This window comes from Cheilinus undulatus, linkage group 15 (assembly GCF_018320785.1).
Source record: "Cheilinus undulatus linkage group 15, ASM1832078v1, whole genome shotgun sequence".
In the NCBI taxonomy this organism is placed as follows: domain Eukaryota; kingdom Metazoa; phylum Chordata; class Actinopteri; order Labriformes; family Labridae; genus Cheilinus; species Cheilinus undulatus.
The window spans coordinates 11217759-11240714 of NC_054879.1; the positions used below are offsets into that span (position 1 = coordinate 11217759).

At 39.9% G+C, this 22956-nt stretch overlaps 1 pseudogene; it reads right to left on the reverse strand.

Moving 5' to 3' along the window:
• Positions 1-8150: 8150 nt before the first annotated feature.
• LOC121522612 lies at positions 8151-9195 on the reverse strand (annotated as a pseudogene).
• Positions 9196-22956: the final 13761 nt, after the last annotated feature.

A 22956-nucleotide genomic window follows, 5' to 3' on the forward strand; every position in this document is an offset into this window, starting at 1 on the left:
TGAAACAGCCTGCAGTGTGCTGGCTCACACAAACTTCACACTCTCCCAGTGGCTCTGAGGATTAACCCGGGCCCCCCCACACCCTCCTGCTCTAACATCACCTCTCCTTCAGCCAAGCCGCTCCACAGCAGGCTGGCAAAACAAAAAGGTTGATGCCAGGGTGAGGAAGCAAGAGTGAACACATTTATCACAAAAATAGATGGGATCTCAAAGCATAGTAAGAGATGAATGGCTTTCCACTAAGAATAAATGAACTGTAGCAACGTGTAATGTCCTTCACTGTGAATCACCTCCACCTTTAACCTTACACAGCTCTGTTTGTAATAAACATCTGTATTTTTTTTGAGGCACATTGTATTCTCAAACCTGATAACGTAGTATCTGCTGTTTCTCCATCCTGACCTTGCAGCGATCCATCTCCTGCCCTTTATTCTCTCACAAATGTGCTTCTTTATATTTAAGTGTACCAAGCCCACCATAAAAGAACTGACCTTTTTCAGGCCTGTCCCTGAAACTTTAATTACTTCAGTATGCAGAGTTAAAGCTTTGCCGTCATAACTAGAGGAGCAACTGCTGATTTTTGTCCTCATGCTGAAGCTGTGAGCACGGAGCTATGTTATGGATAATAAATGGTATTTAATGTTTGGATGATGGTGGTGGGAGAATCAAGTAAACACTGTGATTACCGGTAGTGCATTTTTTTTAATGGTAGCAACAGCCAAGGCTGGAGGTATAATTTGTGGTTGTCCATTCATGTGGATCATTCTTGTCAATATATTATTTGTCAAAGTCTTTGAGGAATTTTTATCAGTGCAAAAAATTGCTATACTGCGAGTGTCCACTTGAGGCTGGCTGCAGGAAAACCGGAAGTTCCGTCTGCACACATGTTAAACAGCCGATTTTGACACACAAAATAAACTGGTTTACAGCCTGGTTCAAAACACCAAACGTGTCTCATTAGCAAGTGTCTTACTGTGCTCCCACTCTACGGGGGGTGAATTTTTTTGTACCACGATTATTTGGATTATATTTAGGATAAACCTCACTTCACGGTGATTGGCGCGTCTTATTTGATTGACAGATAGCTCGGCAGGTGGAGGCTCCGTTTCTGTCAACTGGAATGTCAACAATGCCCTCCTGATTGCTTTTTGCAATATTGCAATGTATAGGCCGTGTGCAGAGACTGCTTTCAGAGTACGAACGTAAGGTTCCTGATGTAACTGTATGTATTTGATTGTAAAGCATATACCAGCCTCGAGGGGACCTGGTTTAAAAAAAAAGTAAAAATAAAAATGTTTCATTTAATGGTTTTGCAAGTTTTCTTCTTAGTACAGCCAATTAGGAAAAAATAATGCAGCCTTGAAAACAGCAGGTAAAATCTCCCTTTACAGTTGATGCCAAAAATGATCATCAAATCAAAAAGTACATTCAAAGTGTCAAGTGTTCCAGTGAGAGTAAATTTGCCAAGGTAGATTTACTTTATTTTAGAAATAAATTGCCTTCCCATGGATAATCACAAGCTTTCAAAAAATATTAGTCAGTCTAATTTGTCAAATAGTAACGTAAAAAGAGTTTCCATCATCAGGGTCACGGTGAGAAAATCATTTCATCTAATAGAGTTGTTAAAGCTTGAATATTAACCACAGCAGTGCACCTTGAAATATCACTCTCACCTGGACATTTCTGGGGCTGATGAATGCTCCTCTCCCCCACATCACTAAAAGAAGAGGAACGTTTCATCCTCTAAGCATACTGAGTTCATGTATCAGTGACCCCACCAGGCAGAAAACTGATGTGTCGCCCTCTAACTCAATTAAAGCCGGATCGGCTGCAAACCTGAGGAATCAATCTCCAAACTCGGCCTGGTTTTAATCGTCAGCGATGGATTCTGCAGAGTCAGTGGGCGAAGCATCGTTACTCACAACACCTGAGGGAAGTGACAGAGGATGTAATGAGATTCTCAGCGGCCTGTCTCTCATACACATCAGCAGCAAGGAAGAGCATGAAGGGAGCAGGGATTATGTTTATAAATGTTCTTCGCATGGCAGCCTGAGGAGCATGGTCCTCGAAATAGAGTTCCTTAGCTTTCAATTTGCTCCCAACCTATGATTGTGTAATTAAAAACCTGCCCGTGAATGATGCTTTGGTAATCTATCCATTTGAAAAATGCAGTCAGTGTTACTCTGTTCACCAAGGAGAAAAGTTGCAGGAGTGCATGCTTTATTTTTCTGCTTTGGGTCCAGCTGACAGGCTCACAGCATGTCCTGCTGGGTGGTAGCACCATGAAAAGGTCACCACTCAACTGTACATGGTATAACCTTTATCACACAGGGATAGATCACCATACACGCCATATACTAGGGACACCATGTATAGTAGATTTCTTTAAGTTACTGCAGTGAATTGTCTTTAAAAATGTACGCTTTCTATATAAATGTAAATTTTGGTTTTCATTATTGATAAAGAAACCTTACTTTAAGTTGCTCGTATTTAACTTTAAAATGACCTTTCAATACAGCCCCTAAAGGAGTATGGATTAATAATTAAAAGTTTCCGGAGTGCACCACAAAGTTTCTGTGCCCCAGAAAACATATTGTGAACTCACAATGAAGTTTCACAGGTTCATAAGGAAGTTTTTCGTACGCAAAATAAAGTACTGTATGCACTCATGAAACTCTGAGATATCTGTCAAAGATGGTGAAAGACAATCCATTCATTTAAAGCATGCAATGCCACCTCCTGAGCACCTAACAAAAAGTCACACGTACAGTTTTTTTCTTTTTTTCTGCACATCTCTTACAGCTCATTTTTGTTCTATGTGCAAAACATAGAAACAGAAGATGCCTTCTGCAGGTGCTCTGCATTCACTTTGCATGCATCTCCAAACCAAACTTCGTAGGGGTGGTGTTGAGTGGCGAAACTAACCTTTTGTAGCTTCAACAAAGACACCGAAGACTCAAACCTTTGAAATGGCACAACTATTTGAGTAGAGATTTTGCCACTCAGTTAAGCCTTAATGGGGCAAAGGGTTGAAGTCAGTGTGGCATTTCCAGTATCTGAGCATGAATGCAAAAGTCAGTCTTTTGATCTTTGTGGTGCATTTTTGGATATTGTCGGTAAAACCATGTGTCTAATGCTGACTTGCTCAGGAGAGTGGGGATGGGAAGGATCACCTGCCTGATATGAGAATAGCAGCTTTGTCTTTATGTGCACCTGGCATGCTTTCCTGGGCCTGATTCAGCTCACTGCATACTGTGTGCCCAGGACCTGTTGGGCTGGTCCAGACATCAGCGGGTGACTGCATGTGTTGTTGAGGGGCCATCAGGAGGTCAGAGCAGTACAGGACCAAGGTTGACATGGCACAGTGCCAAACCAGCACATGCCCAGATACCAGCACTTAAGGATTACTAGAATTAAAATAACCAGTTGGGATGGGCGGGAATGTATTTCAAAACCAAATCATTCATACATTTCAAATAAAGTGGGTATAGAGGTCATTTTATTTTATAGCAAAGTAATTTCTTATGCTGATTGTTCCTTAACTATTAGGGTCTTTAAAACATTTATTTAAAAAATAGTCTTGCATTTCTCTATGTCAAAGGCTTTTGTGACACCTTCTCAGAGAAAAACTGGTTTCAGAAGTTGATTAAGCCCCTATGAGATTTATTTAATCCTATTTACCTTCTTTCAGTCAGCAGCATCAGCCCTGCAGCAGGAGCCATCATTTCAGAAAGATAGCGTACCTGTGGAGCCCATTACCTAATAGTGTGAGTGTCGATTTTAGCAGAGAATTGAATTAACCTAACTAAATTAACCATATTTAAATTGATTTTTCTTATCCACTCATTTCATCTACATATCCAGCTCCAGGTTGCATTATTTTTTCTGTTACATTATTAGGAATGATTGGTAAATATTGCTGGGAAGTAATGTGAATAAATGTCGGTAAATCCATATTTAATTTAGGATTATATACAGCTTTATTTCCCTCTCTGGTTTGGCTTGATATCTTCAGGCCGGTGTGATTGTTAAACATAAATTAAAATGTCATTCTTCATGGATTAAAATGTCATTAAAATGGCTGTAACCCTGTGAACCCTGCAGAAATAAATTATTGGACATAATCAACCTGAAAGAATGGATTGCACTGAATATTAACAGCAAAATAATCACATCTGAACACCTGTATGTTCTCTCTTTTGTTGTATATTCATGTATCATTTCCATTGTCTTCATCTTTAGACAGAATTGTGCAGAATGCTGTTCATTTTTCACATGAAAAGGACCAATTTTATCTTTAGTCTTGTGGTACTGGGATGCAAAGTCTGTGTTGTTGCATAAGAGGAATATGCGTCACTGAAGTTGCAATAAATTTAATCAAACTTGAGAGCCCAGACATGAGTTTGTGACAATATGTGAGATGATATTGACAAAAACCCAGATGTGAATGAGTGTTGTATTTCAACATAAGCATAGTGACACCAAACGATTTTTAAATCTTAAGAGATGTTGCAAATGTGAGACCCAACATGTCGAACAATGGTGATTGATTAAAACCATTTTCAACAGTATGTAGACAGTGACAATGTGACTCAAACATAAAACCACACAAACGACTGCCATACTTGCACAATCACAGTCTGACAAAAAAAAGAAAAAAATTCAAATTTTCTCAGTCAAATGGGACTGGAGACAAACAAACATGGCAGACAAGTGCATTAAGAACTGGTGGTCATAGTATTTAGACTGAGTTGTAAATTTGAAAGAAAAACTGACATTTTGGAGATGGTATAAACATAAACAATGGGCTCGACACACTACAGCTCTGGTGCTACTCCGCTCTGCTTCGTGGAGATATCCTGCAGGTCAATTTTTGGCGCTGGCAAGCTGCATCAATGCATGTAAAGCAGATCTATCTGAACAGCCAGAAAAATGTGCAAAGTATCCAGCCACTTCCAAAAAACAACACAATGCACAGACTCACAATCATAAATCATCATTATATCAGCATTATGGTTCATCCTGCTGCACAAGTTAAAGGTCATAGGGAGGTCAGTTGGTCAGAGCTACAACAGCATCATTGATCAGGAAAAGTTCACTTTTGAGGTAAAAAAAAACCAACAGAATTTTACATAAAACTCCATCAAACCTAAACCTTTTAGCTTAATTATGTACTCTTAATTATGGTGGAAGCAAAAAAAACATTAAAAAAAAAAAAAAAAGAATGGCAGCTCAACCCCTAAAGACAAAATAATCTACAGTTGACTAACTGTTCCTTCATGTTGCAATTACCCTGTGACCTTTGCCCTCTTGTTTCAAGCTGGTCAGGGCTGCACCGCATTGTGCAGCGCTACAGACACGCTACCAAAAATATGAGGTCATTTGCCTTTGGTTGGTGCAAAACCATGACGGTCTGGAGTGATCTGCAGCCAGTGTTGGTGGAAATTGCACCACGATCCGCCAGCGGATTGCCCACTCTCTAGTCAATCAGAGCAGTTCTACTGCCTGAACTCTAGTCTGCCACCAGCACATCCCTGAGGCACATCTGTGCTGCACTTCATTGAAGATTTGCTGGGGGTCTATGTTCACCACAATCACTGCCAAACCGTGCCAATTCTAGTCGATCAGAAATATCTAAGCAGGAAGTTGAAAGCCTGATTCCGGTACTTATAAAAGACAACACAATGCACAGACTCCCAGTCATCCGGCAACAAGAGCAAAGGGTCACTGGCAGGTCAGTGGGCCACAGAGCAACAACAGCATCACTGAAATGTTAACTTTTGAGGTCAAAAGCCATAGAATTTTACAGGAAACCATACATTCTTTTAGAAAACATTAATCTTCTAACTTTATTATGTACTGACCCATGGTGGAGGCAATAAAATAAAGGGATCATGTCAGATTGAATGACAAATTGACCTCAGTAAGGTTAAATAATATGATGTTGACACTACTTCTGCATGAACTTGCAGTTTTCCTGTGATCTCTGCTCTCTGATCAGATCTGCACTTGCTTACAGAGTGTGAGGTCACCTGCCTTTGGTTAGAGCAAAACCTGGCTCTGATGCACTGGTGTATGGGGAAATAATGGGTAAGAGTGTGTGCTCAGAAACCCCCTACAATGGTGGTGTAAGACCCATTGATGTCAATCAGTATATCTGTTTTTTGAGCAATAACCAATCAAATCAACAGAAAGTAAAAACAAATACACACCATGATTTTTACACTAGGCTTTCAAATTTGTCAGGCATGCCTGTTTGACAGTTTCCACCCAGCTGGGCACTGTCCTTAACTTTGAACAAGCTAGCAGTAACAGTAGTTACTACAGCTTACAGGGGAGATACAGAGTGTGAAACAGCTTTCCACAGTGCTAAATGGATGAATACCATCCAGCATCAGTCACAGACTCCTGAACTTAATCAAATACCTTGGCAGACTTTGTGATATTGAAACATACTATTACATTTTCCAAAGAATCAATACTGAATTATGAATTAACAAAACTGATGATTTACAGTCCTACCCCACAAATGTAATTGAGTACTAAAATTAGGTAGATTTTTGTGTGTATGTACTGTAGTAGTATTTTAGGGGAAAGCAAATGTAGTTTTTACTTTGCTGCATTTCAGCGAATATTCTCATCACTATCTGTATTTGCTCTGAAGTCTATGGATATATTTTCTGTCCTTTTCTAAAGTCTGGTTTGAAGATAATAAAATGTTTTCATCTATTTTTGCATGCGGCTTGTCCATCTAGAGATGCTGTCCTTAAATCTCTTGCATTTGCATGGTCCAGTTTAGACAGTTCATCTAGCGCCTGCAGAGAAGGATGACTAACCTCTACCTAAGCACCCACTGTCACACATTCAACTCATGTTTGAATTTTCTGAAATGATAAATGATTCATACTGTTTTGAATGTTTGCTCTCTTTACCCAGCATGAACTCCATCAGAACATACAAAAACCTGCAGTCCAACCTGGGAAAGATTCTGAGGTACCATAAATCCTCAAATAAAGACAGAGGCCTTTACTTACAAAACCAATGATGGCGCCAGGCCTTCATAAGAAGGAGACTCTTTATTTGGAGTTGGGCCTTTATTTCTGATTATCACTGAGAAGTACAATTGTTCATCTTTATATTCTCATAGAGAAGAATACTCATATTTTAGTAAAAAGAAAATATTATTATGAAACTTTATTAGTAATAACCTAAAATATTTTTTTCAAGTCAGGGGTTATATAGTAACTAGATAAAATTAAGATGATAAAATATTAATATTCTTTCGTTTTCTTGTAGGCTAGCAGAGGGTTTGAAACAAACTAGTGTTTGATAAAGAAATGTCATCCCAGGTAACCGCTTTGTCCCGCGCTCGTTCTTTTTTCCTTATTCTCAGATTTTCTCTTTTACACCACTTTCCACATTATTAAGCAAATGACATTTTTCTCTGATTTCCTAAATATTAATGCAAATGACAATCAGAATATTTTTCAAGTCATCAGCCGTTAGGGCATAATTCAAATGTTTTTGAACAAACTTCATAATGATAATTTAAATAAAAATAAAATCCTCAAAATGCACTGTTCCACATTATTATGCAAAACAGAGTTTTCAAAGATTGTATAGGTTGTAAAGAACTGAAAATGGTCATTCATTGAATTTGCAGCATTAGGAGGTCATATTTACTGAAATCAAAGCTAATGATGGGAAGATAAATGTTTTATTTGCGCAGGCTCTGCATTTCGCTCACTAGCTCCCTCTCTCTTCCTCTTTCTCTCTCTCTCTCTGTCTTTCGGTCTTTTGCTCTCTATCTGTTTATTTCTCTCTCTCTCTTTCTCTCTCACAGCGCTGCAAGTATTTCATGAACTCTCACATAATAACATAACATAATAAACAAACAGAATAAGGTTGCTAGAACTGGCAAAATGTTGAACATTCAAAAACAAACTAGTGCAAAAAACAATTAAAAATGGAACAAACAAATCAGGATCAGAACAAATGGAACAGGGAACAGGATCGGCACCGCGGAGAGCGCCGTCAACTACAGCGCACACTTGGGGCAAAAGCTCTCAACCCTGACAGCGCATCTCCCACACACAGTCGGTGGCAACCCTTGCAGGTGACGACGGTCTTATTTTTTTTGCACTGGGTGTTTATTTGGCACTGCCTCCTGTTTGCTGTGCCTGTGGCTGCCGCAGCTCCTGTGGCACAGACTGCAGCAACACCTTGCCACTGAGGTGCTCCTCCCATAGTTCTTTGGCCAGCTGCAAAATGAAGGCTCTCCTGGGGATTGTTTGACCGGTGCAACATTTGAAGAGGACATGGGCGTTTATTGCAGCCATGTCCATGTAAAAAATGGCAACAGGCCATCTTCATGATGCACCTTTTACAGTGTAGAGCTGAGCCATCTGGTCCAGGACGTCAACTCCCACCTATGACAATGGGCATTAGCAGGCAATGCGTGTTAAAAATTATAATAATAAGACAAATAGTAATAATAGAAATAGTCTAAGCTGCTGCAACACCTTTCCTTGCTAAGTACCCTCCTGATAAAGAAATAAATCATAAAAAACTATGATCAAGCCGCATGGCAGCACTAAAAAATAAAATAAAATGAAATAAAATCTTAAACCAAAGTCAACAAGAAATTACCTTAGCGCTGTAGAGAAATGTATCAATTATGATCTCTACAATAAAAACATGATAAATTAATCGTAAACCTCCAGCATACCTCAGTGATGTTGTACAAGCTGACAGTCTCTGGCTTCTCTTCCTGTCACCAACTGTGGTGACAGATGGGTGGATAGTGCTGAGGAGGGCCACGTTCTTCCTGGGCTTGCCCTGGTACACGGTGAGGGTGGCACAGTCGTGCTTCAGCACCTTCGTAGAGAACAGCTCCTCTCGCTGCTGCTGCACCGCAGGTGGAAGCTCACGCCTGCTCCTGCTGCATGTTCCAACCAGGCTGGTGTGTTTTTGTTGGAGGGTTTTTGCCAAATTGAGCAATGTGAAGAAATTGTCTGTGGTGACATTTCTGCCCTTTCCCACATAGGGCTCCAGTAGCCTCAGCACCACGCTCTCTCCCAGGCGTTGGTGTGCCAGCCGTGCTTCATCTTTCCCCAGATAAGGGAACCTGTTCAAAAAATATTTACTGTCCACATCTGCAGCTAACCAGAATTTGATGCCGAATGTCGGGTTCATGTATTTATCGGGAAGAATGACGTGATGGGATGGAACATTATATCAAAGCCAAAAAATGTAAAAAACACGATAGCGGCAGGAAAATCACTTCTGCGAAATGTATCATTATGTCTCATTCCACAACCGTCTGTGTGACGGCAGCAGCGGTTGGAGGAATAAATGCTCAGAAATCATTAGTGCTTCATTACACAACCTTATAAGCTTAAGAAAACATACAGAACATATATTTAGGAAAACTAATGGCACGACAAGCTTGGAATTTTAATTTTAACAAATTTATTGGCATCTGAAAATCCCAAACCGTCCGTCAGACTGCAGTGGCGGTTCCAGTGTTAAGCTAGAAGGACATCTTTTACAGGCAGATATAAGTATTAATTTTTTAATTGTTTGAAGTTTTTGCAGTGTTACAAATATGATTCTTTTACCCTCATAAGTTAAGCCATAATAGCAGCGACTGTTTTTTCTTTCAGACATCTGCAACAGCAGCTGATGTAGAGAGGACTCTGCAGCTTCCCGACTCTCCAAGGCTGATTGTCCTAGGGATTTTTCCAAAATCTGTTTGAAGCATTTTAAGTACTGAGGCTGACACATATTTGCTTGATAGTTAATTGAATCAGTGTTTGCATTAATGCCATAGGTTTATCTCATTTAGGTGAAGTCCTCACTGCAACTCACTGGATGCTGAGCATTGAAGGTCAGGTGGTCAGTCCTCCCCATCCAAACTTCTTAGCTGGGCTGGTGGCATTCTTTTCCAGCTTTTTCATCTTCAATCTAGTGTACCAAGAGCAGGCTCCATGCACACTGGAATTTATCCAAAGGGATGTTCTAAAAGTTGCATTATAGTGGATCAGTATCTTGAAAATATTACTATTATCAAAAAAAAAAAAAAAACCTTTTTTGTAAGTTCAAGCATAAAGTATCTTAAATTTTGTTCTTATATTTTCAGAAGTGCTTATACATATTTAGCTTGTTTAGCTAGCTATTTAGCTTGTTTTTTTTATAACCAAATATGTTTTCTCTCAATAACAGCAGAAAGAGCTGTAGTTTCCCTATCTTACCTTAATTTGTCTTGCTTTTTGTGATTTCAGATGTTTCGTTGGAATTAATCCAACCAGCAGCACCAAGACTGCTAAAATCGTTGGGCAAAGGAGTGGAAACGTACATGAAAAAGGAACAACAGTGTCAATCCTCATGTCTCCTCTCTGCTAAGGCGACTGATGGATTTTGAGTGGCTGTGAAGCTATGTGCAAGAGATAACAACTCTTTTTTCCAATTTTTTTTTTATGTACATGTTTGTACACTGTACCTTAATGTGCTGGTGTGTACTCAAAATGGCATGCCTTATTTTTCTTTTTTGGTCTGCAATTGAACTGAGGCTTTTTTGTTTAGTAAGTATATCCTGCCTTGTCTTTGAATGCATTTTACACAGGTGTTTAACACATGACAGTTCACTGTTTAAAAGCAACAAGTAACACTGTCTTTTAGTATACCTTCTTGTGCTTAAAAGCACAGAACACACAAAAACATTTCCTTGCCAATTTGTACTCTCAGTTATTCTGTGATTTTTCAAAACATTAACAGAGCCATTTATAGTTTTCCAGACCAGTTGTTTCTTAGTTGTGCATCATTTTCCTGTTAAGACGTACACATTCATTAAGATTGTATTTAAAGGCAGCTGAATAGTTCACAGTTAGATTAAACCATTTTACTCTAAAGCAGTGGTTTTTAGCATTGTGGTTGGGGTCCAGAGACACTGAAAGGGGGTTTCCAGACACCCTAAAAGCAAACTAAAAATATTTTTGAATTCACACTGTTGCCACTTTGCACCAATTTTGCCAAACTTTAACCCATGTTAATTACTTTTCCCCACCTTTTTTTTTTTTTTTTTTTTGCTAATTACAACACATTTTTTGCCCATTAAAACTCATTTTTGTTCATTTTAAAACCCTTTCCACCACTTTTTTTCTGCCTATTTTCACCATTTCTAAACTAATTCTTGCCAGATTATGCCTAATGTTGCCTCTGTTGATCTATTATTACCACTATTAACTAATTCTAACACCCATTTTTGCCCATATTAGCACATTTTACAATTTGATATGCCCATTTTTTCCAGTTTAGCGTATTTCTGCCAATCCTGTCTATAATTCTGTCTCAGTTAACCCAGTTTTGCCAGTTTAAATCATTTTTTCATCCCATTTCAACAAATTTCAGCCATTTTTTCCAATTTAAAGCAAATTTCAGCCATTTTTAAACCCCTTTTACCACCAATTATGCCCGTTTTTGCAACTTTAACTCATTTTTGCCATTTTTGGTTATTTTTGACCCTTCTATCAAATTTTTTCCACTTCTTACACATTTCTGCTGCTTTTAAAACCCAATTTCACCACCGGTTCCACAATATTTTGCCATTATTAACCCATTTTAGCCATCTTTAAACAAATGAATAAAATAACAATGTTTTATTCTTTGATAAGAGCAGTTATTTTTCAGGTTAAATATAAAATACAGATAACCCCCCCCACACACACACACACACACACACACACCGACCCCCACACACCCCTCCCACCCACACACACATTCTTGAACCACTGCTCTAAAGGAGAAATACACTTTTGAGAAAGCATAAGATTTCTGTTTCTGATTTCTGTTTTTGCTAAGACAATATGCCTGTTACTTTGAAATGATTCCCAGAGCTTAAAGAGAGCAGTGAAATAGCTCTTTGTAGTGTAAAAATTCCTACTCTTGATAAAGCTGACTAAGCTAAAACTTTTGCAATGTTCAGTAGCTGGTTTCATTCAGGATTTTTGCTTTTGTTTAAAGAATGTACACTGAAATGCATCCAACATATGCCATATATGTTGTTTTTATATGTTTTTTCAACTTTGAATCTAGCTTTATTTAATAGACTACAGGTCTACTTAATTTTGGATTTTTACAGTACATAACATCAATTTTACAACACTTTATTGGCAACTTTTTTGCCAGATGTTTATTGTAAATTCTACAGTCAATTTGTTACAGTGCAGAGCAGGATGGGACAGACCCAATCACGTCACATCGTACAGTACAAAACCCAGCTTCACACCTCAGGAAAATCTGAAAAGATAACCATAGAGTGACGAGAATTTGTTTAGTTCAGAAGGGGGTAATTGGACACAGAATCAGCAAACTTTTAATGTGTATTCCTCTTTAACCTTGCATCAACGTGCTTCATTTAGATACGGGAATGATCGTGCCAGGAATATTTAGGGAAAAATTCAGTGTCTCTTGAGGGCGACCATTTTGCACCCTATAAAGCTAATAGTTGAACCATCAGAGCTTTAGTTTAAACGGAAAGAGCCATTCTGTGTGATGTGATCTAACACCTTGTTAGCTCTCACTTTGTTCAAGACGTGTCCTTGAGGCGATCACAGATTCCATAATGTGAGCTAACAGGAGAAACTTCCTTGTGGAGGGAATCCATTTATCTCCCTGAATGGGATGTCTCATCTGACATCTGAGCCCCCTGTTGAATGTTATTTTAAATCGGGGCTTTAAGGAAAGCTCCTCAGAGATGCAGACCGAGACACAAACACAGAGCCACACAAACAGACAGTGGGCCACTCTGAGATAGTATCATCTGTCCTAAATGATTAGTGATGCCTTGTTCTCATAGGAACTTAGTGTGAAAGCAGCGTGGACAGAATTCAGGTAACATTGTCCTTCTTTCTATCCCTTTCTAAGAGCAGAAGATAAATGTTCACTTAGGCTTGTTGGACAATGTTGTGAGCACAGTCCTGTCTAGATGTAGGACAATGGTTTAGTGAACCAGATGGAAATGATGTGAATTACAAATAGATGGAAAAAGTCTGGACGCTTTTCTGTTATATCTTGTGTTTAATTTGGCCCTGCTGTTTGGTATGGACTGAATTTTTACCTTTTGCCAAGGAGGTTATGTGATCAGGAGGGTTTGTTTGTTTGTTTGTTAGCAACATAACTCAAAAAGTTGGGGATGGATTTTGATGAAATTTTCAGGAAATGTCAGAAATGGCATAAGGAAGAACTGATTAGATTTTGGGAGTGACCCGGATCACCGTCTGGATCCAAGAATTTTTTAAAGGATTCTTCACTATTGGGAGACAGCGCCAATGGCGGAGGCCTGCGCTCTCCAAGTGCTTTTCTAATTTAGCTTTGTTGCAGTGAGCTCACAGACAGTTAACCCTTTCTCAAGCCCCATTCTCACCACAATGTGCCTAAGCCCTGCCCTCATTGGTTACTGTTCCTAATTTAGGCAAAATCTCCTGTTGCTAGGCCTCTTCTCATTTCAAACGGTTGAAAATACTGAATTTGATTTTAATCTACACTAACGGGCCACCTCATAAGGTACACCTTGCTAGTACCGGGTTGGACCCTCTTGTCCTAAGAAGTGCCTTAATTCTTCATGGCATAGATTTAACAAGGTGTTTGAAACATTCCTTTGAGATTTTGGTCCATACTGACATTATAGAATCAAGCAGTTTCTGCAGAGTTGTTGGCTGCACATCCATGATTTGCATCTCCCAGTCCACCACATCCCAGAGGTGCTCTGTTGGATTGAGATCTGGTGACTGTGGAGACCATTGGAGATCTGTACTCACTGTCATGTTCAAGAACCAGTTTGAGATGATTTAAGTTCTGTGACACGGCTCATTATCCTGCTGGAAGAAGCCATCAGAAGATGGGCACACTGTGATCATAAAGGGATGGACACGGTCAGCAACAATACTCAGGTAGGCTGTGGTGTTTAAACCATGCTTAATTGGTGCTAAGGAGCCCACAGTGTACCAAGTAAATATCCCCCACACCGTTACACCACCACCAGCCTTAACCGTTGATACAAATTCTGACCCTACCATTTGAATATCCTGGCTGAAATCGAGACTCATCAGACCAGGCAACATTTTTCAAATCTTCTTTTGTCTAATTTTGGTAAGCCTGTGTGAATTGTAGCCTCAGTTTCCTGCTCATAGCTGACAGGAGTGGCACCAGGTGTGGTCTTCTGCTGCGGTAGCGCATCTGGTTCAAGGTTCAACCTGTTGTGTGTTCAGAAATGGTATTCTGTAGTTATTTGAGTTGCTGTTGTCTTTTTATCATCGCGAACCAGTCTGCCCATGCTCCTCTGACCTCACATCAACAAGGCATTTTCATCCACACAACTGCTGCTCGCTGGATATTTTCCCTTTTTCAGACCATTCTCTGTAAACCCTAGAGATGGTTGTGCATGAAGATCCAAGTAAATCAGCAGTTTCTGAGCTACTCAGATCAGCCCGTATGGCACCAACAACCATGCCACATTCAAAGTCACTTAAATCCCCTTTCTTCCCCATTATGGTGATCGGTTTGAACTTCAGCAAGTCCTCTTGACCATGTCTACGTGCCTAAATGCAGTGAGTTGCTGCTATGTGATTGGCTAGTTATTTGTGGCAATAAGCAAATGAACAAGTGTACCTAAAAAAGTGACCAGTGAGTGTATAATTAATTACTTTTATAAACTTGGCCTCTGAAAAATACAGGCAAAGATGCTTGAGGATGACTTGAAATCTCTTAAAACTTGATAAATGTGAATAAATATTACTGATATTTGATGGTAGGGATGTCACCTAATGTTAGCTATCCTCCCAGAGCAAATCAACTAAGTCCTTGTTTTAGCTGGTTTTGGCAGCAACAACTGCAAGCAATCATTTGCGATAACTGTTAGAGTCTTTTACATCACTGAGGAGGAATTCTGGCCCACTTTTCTTTGCAGAATTGTTTTAATTCAGCCACACTGGAGGGTTTGCCAGCATGAGCGGCCTGTTTAAGGTAATGCCACAGCATTTCAATTGGATTAAAGTCTGGCCCCTGCAAAACCTTAAATGTTTTTCAGGCCATTCAGAGGTGGACTTCATGGTAAATTTTGGATCATTTTCCTGCTGCTTAACTCAAGTGAGCTCCTTCAGGGTTTTCTGGTAGAGAGTAAAATGTAATGGTTGCATTATTTATGGCGAGTGGTGAACAGCCCCAGACCATCACAGTACAACCACCATGTTTAACTGTTGGTATGATGTTCTTTTAATGACACACTGTGTTAGAGATACGATAAGATAAGAGATAAGATAAGAGAAAAGATATTCCTTTATTAGTCCCACAAGGGGAAATTCAAAATTTCTTATTTTTATGCCGGATGTAATTGGACACACACCTCCCACAAGGTTCAGTTTTGTCTTGTCAGTTCACAGAATATTTCCTTAAAATCTTGGGGATCATCAAGATGTTTTTTTTCTGTCAAATATGAGACGAGCTTTTGTTTTCTTTTTGGTCAGCAGTGGTTTTGGCTTTGGAACTCCCCCATGGATGCCATTTTTGCCCAGTCTCTTTCTAAATGTTAAGTCACAAACACTGACTATAACTAAGGCCAGTGATGTCTGCAGTTCTTTGGATGTTGTTCTAGGTTCTTTTGTGACCTCCTGGATGAGTCGTCAACACGCTCTTGGAGTCATTTTGGTTGGCCGACCACTCCTGGGAAGGTTCACCTCTGTTCCAAGTTTTCTCCATTTGTGGATAATGGCTCTTACTGTGATTCACTGGAGTACCAAAGCCTTAGAGATGGTTTTGTAACCCTTTCCAGACTGATAGATGTCAATGACTTTCTTTCTCAAACTTCTTTAGATGGCGCAATGATGTGTTGCTTTTTGAGATCTTTTAGGCTACTTCACTTTGTCAGACAGGTTCTATTTCAGGGATTTCTGGATTAACTCTCTGGCAGGTCTGGCAGTGATCAGACCTGGGAGTGGCTTGTGAAATTGAACTCAGCTTTCCTAAAAATGTGGTTAATCACAGTTAATTCATTATTTTATTTGGGCAATGACTTTTTATCAAAGGGCCAGGTAGGTTTGGATGGCTTTTCTTACCTTTAATAAACAGAATCACTATTTAAAAACTGCCTTTTGTATTTACTGCAGAGCAACGGTGGGAAAAAAAAATTCACCTGGCAAGGTCATAGCTGCTCTGTTTGTGTGAGCTGCTTCACCGACACAGCAGTCGGCACTGTATACTGTTGACGTGGCATGCTCTTTACACTATGTAGCAGTGTCTTGGAATGGATGATGATGGTTTTTAGAACATAGCATGAACAGACAGGATTATTTTTGAACATGTTGGAAGAAATCCACTGTTTTCAAAGCCACCAGCCTATGTGTGTCAGAGGCCTTACATTCAGCATTAGGAACTGTTAAGTTTTATACCTTTTCTCTTGATATGCAGCCCACCCACTGCTGTGTCTAAGGTTTGGAGCTCTATAAAGCCACTTTGCGAAGTCAATTTTCAGGAGCTGGGGTACTTTCAGGTTTCTTATTTAGGGACTTAATCAGCATGTCTCCTCTGCTTCCCAGGGGAACCATTCTCTCTGTCAATAAGATCTTGCCTTACTAATTAACAGCAGAGGGATTTCTTTGTAGCTTTCTTTTCAGGTTCAACTTTTAACACGGGGCACCTCTTTAAATATAACTGAAAAGGACTCCTGGTAGGTGTATGTTGTTAAATATTGGCTGGTACTGAGGATTTACTCACCCGTTCTCCTATGTGATTTTTCTTAGTTATCTGAACACTTCTTTTCATAAGACTTTCTGCTTGGTGTTTTCAAGAAGAGGAAATCGACTGAGTGACAGACTTTAACCTTATTCACCATTGACCTGTGATAAAATCTGTTAAGAATTCCTGAATGCTTTGGGTGGCTTACCACATTTCACTGGGGCTTTAGAGAAACTTGGCTCAAACCTAGCTCAAATAAACCAGGTCATTTAGCCTCACAGAGCAACTAATTAAACTGTTCAGTCAAGGTTAGGAAAGATCACAGTCACAGCTGAATACATGCCAAAAGCCCTGTACTGGCCCTTTAAGAGTTGAGTAATTACCCAGGATTAGGTGCTGTGATTGACACTGACCCTTAAAAAGGGGATTTGGACACAAACTTTGCCAAAGATCAAAAGTGAAGTAAAATTTGACCCTCCAAATATTTCTTCAAAATAAACACCTTATTACGGTCTCAGCAGGAGCACCCATTCATCTGCCCCCCGGTCTTAGTCACACAGGCGCTTCACTCCAGCTTAGTTGAGAACCTGAAAAGAATTAAATTTGTAAAGCCGATGGATTGGCCAGATTCCATTTCTGTCACAGGTAGATCAATCTTCAGGATGAACAGTTCTTCCCAGCCAGAGAATGACAGGACCATTGTTATAGTAGCTGGACATTTCTTTATATATACAGTGCTTAACAAATTTATTAGACCACCACCAAAAGTAAGGTTCATGCCACAACTGCCCTAAATTAACAGCATTGCTAAAAATTGGTAAAGCACATTAATATTTCTTGATTAATATGTGACATTATAGTTATTTACTTGCATTCCTGAACAGAAAAATGAGTTTTAGTGGTTGAATGTTATGCTTAATTAATTTCTGACTTCTCAGAAAAGCCCAGTGAGCCAGCTCAAACTTGGGTAAGAAAGGTGAATTCAGTTTGAAATTCCTCATTCCTGTTCAAAATGGTAAAACGTGGAGAGCTCACTGAAAATAAAGAGTCCGCGTTAAAGCACTTCATGATGCTGGATGGTCTCTGAGACAGGTGGTCTAATAAATTTGTTAAGCACTGTATATATATATTTAAAAAAAAACAAAGTGTAAAGGACTGCATAGGAAGCCTTTCTTGGTGGCTCCAACCTGCTCCACTGATAGTGAACAATGAAAGCGCCGCTGTCTGACTGTGTACCCCGCCGGCCATTAACACCCACCAACTGTGTTTTCAGTGTGCAGCCTGGAGCAGCACCGTCAGACTGCTTGATCTGCAAGACTGAGGTAATTCAGGTAGTTATTACAGAATCGCGCCCAGCCATGTGAGAGGATGCTACTTAAATGCGATAAAAACAAACACATAAAAGCTAGTGTTTTAAACTTGCTTGCATTTGTCTTTTTTGTCCTTTAACTAGGATTTCTGGGCTTCTCCATTAGTAAGTAGCCTTGTCCCACTGACCTGATGACTCCAGGCCCACACAGGAAAATCTGGGAAGTAATTTTTCCAGGGCAAAACATGTTTTACTCAAAAGTAGTAAAATGTACTCTTTTTTTGGGTGTATTTATTACCAGCCACTGCCAGAGTTGGAGTCAAACACAGAGTAAATTCTGCTGGTGTAAAACTTTAACCACGGCCACTTAAGTTCCAGCTCAGCTGGCCTCACTCATGGCCGGTCCCAGCCGCAGCTTGTTAGGTGTCCCAGCTGCAGCTAATCCTTGGCAATCAAGACCTCCTCACCTGGTGAACTTTCAGACACCTGTGTACTACAGCTTCTAATCAGGCAACAGGGGTCCTCTTCAACCTTTGATAATCTTGTGATTTTAGGTGAGTTTTTGTGTTGTCTAACTCCATTTTGTCCTCTTTTTTTTTTGCAGTGTCTCCATCTCACTGCCAGTGATTCTGCCAACCACCAGCCAGCTCACCATTATTTGCACTGTTGTCAAATAAACTTCTTTAACCTTACTACCTCATCTCATGCTCTGCTCCTGTTTCCACATATGTTCATCACAATTGTTTCTGTAATTTAAGAACACATGTCTAATATGTATAAACACAAAAACCCCTCTTTTGTGGTCATGCCCTTTATAGGTGGAAAGGCAGAATTTTCTATTAAGAGTAAAATGTAGCTCTTTATAAAGATGTAGACCAAATCCTGCAAATTTACTCCACTGAAGTGATTGAAAATACATGTTAAAGTGCCTTGGATGTAAACATAATTCCACTAAGGGATGTTTTTTCTAACTGAGATTCAGTTGCTACTCTAAGAACCACTGGAATTTAAAACAGTCTGTTGCAAGTTATTTGAAGAATATTTTTTACCCCATCTTTATTGTATAAGAAAGATAAGGCTAAGCCCTTCTAACCCATATCAGCCATACCTGAAGTATTACACAAACACTGACATCTACGTCCCATTTGTACAGATGCTACAATTTTTATGGAGAATCTGAAAATAGAAATTCATAAAAGTACAACAACCCAGAGTGAGTTTATTTCCTTAGTGCAGTTGTATAAAAGGCTGACCTTTTCTCAGAGGATGTAAAACTGACACTCCAGATGAGAAAGGTTGTACTAAAAACTAGGAAGCTGGAGGTAAAAACCATGGACCTATGGGTAAGGGCCTGAGAACTAGAGCAGGGAGCTGCTGCTACCAGGACTTTAACTCCACAATCACCTACCTCAAGCCCTGTGGAAAAGTTTGATGTAACATTGCCTTGGTCCCACCATTCAGAGAGCCTGAAGTTGGTTTTTCAAGGCCCTGCCTGAAAATTTGGAGTGCTCGGCCAATATTCCAAAAAATGGATTTCAGACTAGTTGTCTCACATGGGTTTGTGTTCGTAGGGGGTCCAGCAGAGAGGGTCCCTATAACTATCTTGTGGGATACGGGCACTAAACATTTCTTAATCCATGGCAAAATTTTGCACTTTTTAGAGTAGTCTTAATGTAGTTCAGACATTCTGGCCTCGGGTGTTCAAATTAGTGTAATCCGTGCACCTTTGCATAATGTTCTGTTGGAAAGTTGGAGATGTGGTGGATCTTAGTAATTCTTTTCTAGTTAACATTGATCCATCTAGGTCAGTTTCAGAGTGCAAACAAACACCCGTCTCATTTGAGCTGCAGCCTAACAATAACGATTTGATATTGCCTGTGGATAGAGAGACCCAAATTGAAGCACAAGAAGTTGATTAAACTCTTTCTAGGTCCCTAGTGACAGAACAAACAAGTAAAAAGTGTAGCTCTTACTTTTGTGAGGAGGGGTTTCTAATGCGTTTCTGGACTCCAAGCTCCGGCATTCCACACAGCTTGTTTCTTCATCCTGAGTTTAGCCCACGAACATTACATGTCCAGCCACTTAGGGATTAGAAAAACTTTTACAAAAGAGTTCCACGCTATTTCTTTTGCTTGCACTTAAGGCAGACATTGTGAGGTTTGGCCATTTGTACCAAACTTGTCAAGTCTCAAGAAAACCAAACCATGTAATTCCTGTAGCCCCTTTGAATGATCCTTTGTTGTAAAGCTTTTGTTTTGTGCTAAACAAATAAACTTCTGTGTTTATTCTTTAAGGAAGTGTGCGGCTAGCTTTCTTGGGAGTGGAAGGAGTTGTGGCAAAATCATGTAATTTCTCGGTTCCCTTAGACAGGGGTGTAACAATGCGAACAAAAGTCAGTCTTTCAATCCTTGGTCTTACTAGACTCTTGTGAGGCCTGGACGCTGACTGATAACCACAGGCGTCGACTGGACTCCTGTGTGACAAATTCTCTCTTTGTGCATTATTGAGTAGATTTCTGCAAAGACGGTGAGTCTAATGCTGACATGCTCAGAAGAGTGGGAACGGAAATGGTCAGCTGCAGCCAACTGGTGTGCATTCCAGTTCACCACTAACTGGGTGCCCAGGACCTGGTGAGAGGGACCAGACCTCAGGGGCAGGGGAAGAAACCTGGGGAGATGGGTTATGGGCCTGGATGGGTTGCTCTTTTCAAGGTCCCATCCACACAGGAACAAATTCAGGTGTATACGCAAAAGTTTTCTGCCATATCGTCGTTTCATCCACATGGAAACGGTGTTTTGGGAGGCCGTAAATGTTACTTTTTTAAAACCAGGTCCCACAGTGAACAAATCTGAGTTTAAGTCTCTTACCATTTCGTCTCCGTGTGTACAGCTAACTGCATCTTTCTTGAAACGATTATGTTGCGCATAGAAAAACCACAACAATGGTGGATTACAAGGGTGTGTTCATGCTGCAGAAGCTATTGGGCTTATTATGGCTTTTACAGCAAAATCTGATGCTCCTTAACCACCACGGCGAACAGCATACAGCAGATGTTTGTAAATCCAACGCGAAGAACAACCAAAAGGCATCTAGCAGAAAGTCTGTGGCAGTTTTCTGTGATCTTCTTCTCTCTTTTGGTGCATTGTCATGGCAGCAATACATCGCCACTTACAGGCTTGGCATATATACTAGTCGTTTTCAGTGGTTCTGTGCTTACACAGACATTTCCTGAAATGTTCCCGTATTTAATGGAAAACTTTTACAAAACAAAACGGAAATATAACGTTTTCATCTCCGTGTGGACAAGGCCCATTTTAGGAGACAGCCTGAATAGCTGATAATGGAGAGAAAGAGAGACAGAGAGTCTGTGATGTCTCCCTGTGTGGCTTTACAAACAGGAACTGCTTTCAATAATGGCATAAATTCACACACGCAAAGACTTTTCCTGTAAATATGAGAATGTTTTAAAAAAAAATTTTGTCACAAAATGATTATTTTTTCACTTTTTGGTCCCCGATAGATGAGAGCGCAAGTTTGAGGCTAAAGAAGTCTGGGCCATTATTGTTTAACGTGTTTCACATAAAAACCTTAGTTTTAATTTCCATTTAGAATTTTCTTTTGTCTTTATAGACCCTTTTCTTTTAATTCAAGTGACATTACTGCAGCGCACATATTCTTAAAGCCCAGATTATCCTGATAAAGGATATTTGGAGCTTAAAAATTAAAATTACACATTGTACTGTACTTGTAAAAGTAAGAGCCTGTGACATGGTTTTCAAAATAAAGGCACGAACAGATTAATGAAGGCATTGCTTCACATTGTTTATTTGCCTGGCTGCATCATGCCACGGATGCTGCTCCTCACTTCATGAGTATTCTCATCACCTGAGGTCCGGCCAGAAGTAATTTGCTTTGTTTGGCCTTTCCCTGGCTGACCTTTCACGGATTCATGCAGGGCCGCTGCCTCTGTTAACCTCCACACACCTCTGACAGCGGCTCCCCTCGCTCACAGCCTGACATCAGCAGCCAGATGCTGGGGCTGGAGGGGGAAGGAGGGGGCCGGGATTTTCTGTGGGCTGCGTGTAATTAATGTGCTTGACAGCACATTAAATGTAGACCAGTTAAAGAGTCTCTGAGGGATACACTCATGTTGTTCTGTGCATCATCATCCTGCCAGGGATTTTCATGCATATTTCTGCACAGAGGAAGAATGTTGTCACACAGCTGCATCTTATTTCCAATCATTTCTTTTGTTTGAGGCATTTGATTTTGATTTGTACATGAATTTCCCACCACTAAACCCGCATTTAAGCCAAAAGATATTCATGTAACTAAATGAAAACAAATGAAAATTCTGTGTTGTAATTAGCTGCAGCTTGATGTGAAGATGAGTCATATTTCTTCTTCCTTTTGTGACTAAATTTGACGTGTATGAGGAAATTCAAATAACTCATGAACACATTTATGACCACAGCAGCACCTTTAACACATGTAATGAGTTTTATCAGAGTCTAAACCACAGAGTCTGGGATGAAGCATGATTATGATGTGAACAGAGACCCAACCTGTTATCTGTCTCAGCCGTCTCCATGATTTCTAATAACCATTATCAGAGATGATGGACCACAGGCTCAGAGAATAATAGGATGTTCCACTTGTATTGTATTACATCTATTACAATATATTGTTTATTTCCCGGGGTCCATCTTATACCTCCAATCATGCTGCTATACAAGGATGACCACTCCTATTCTTATTATAATTACAGCGGTTGAAAATACAGGAGACAGGCAGATGAGAAATGCATGAGGGTCCACCAGCAAAATCATCTGGATCAAGATTGTCATTAAAGCTTGAAACCATGTGTCTTTTATTCAGACAGCATTGAGACTTATTAAATATGTATCTTGTTCATTCTG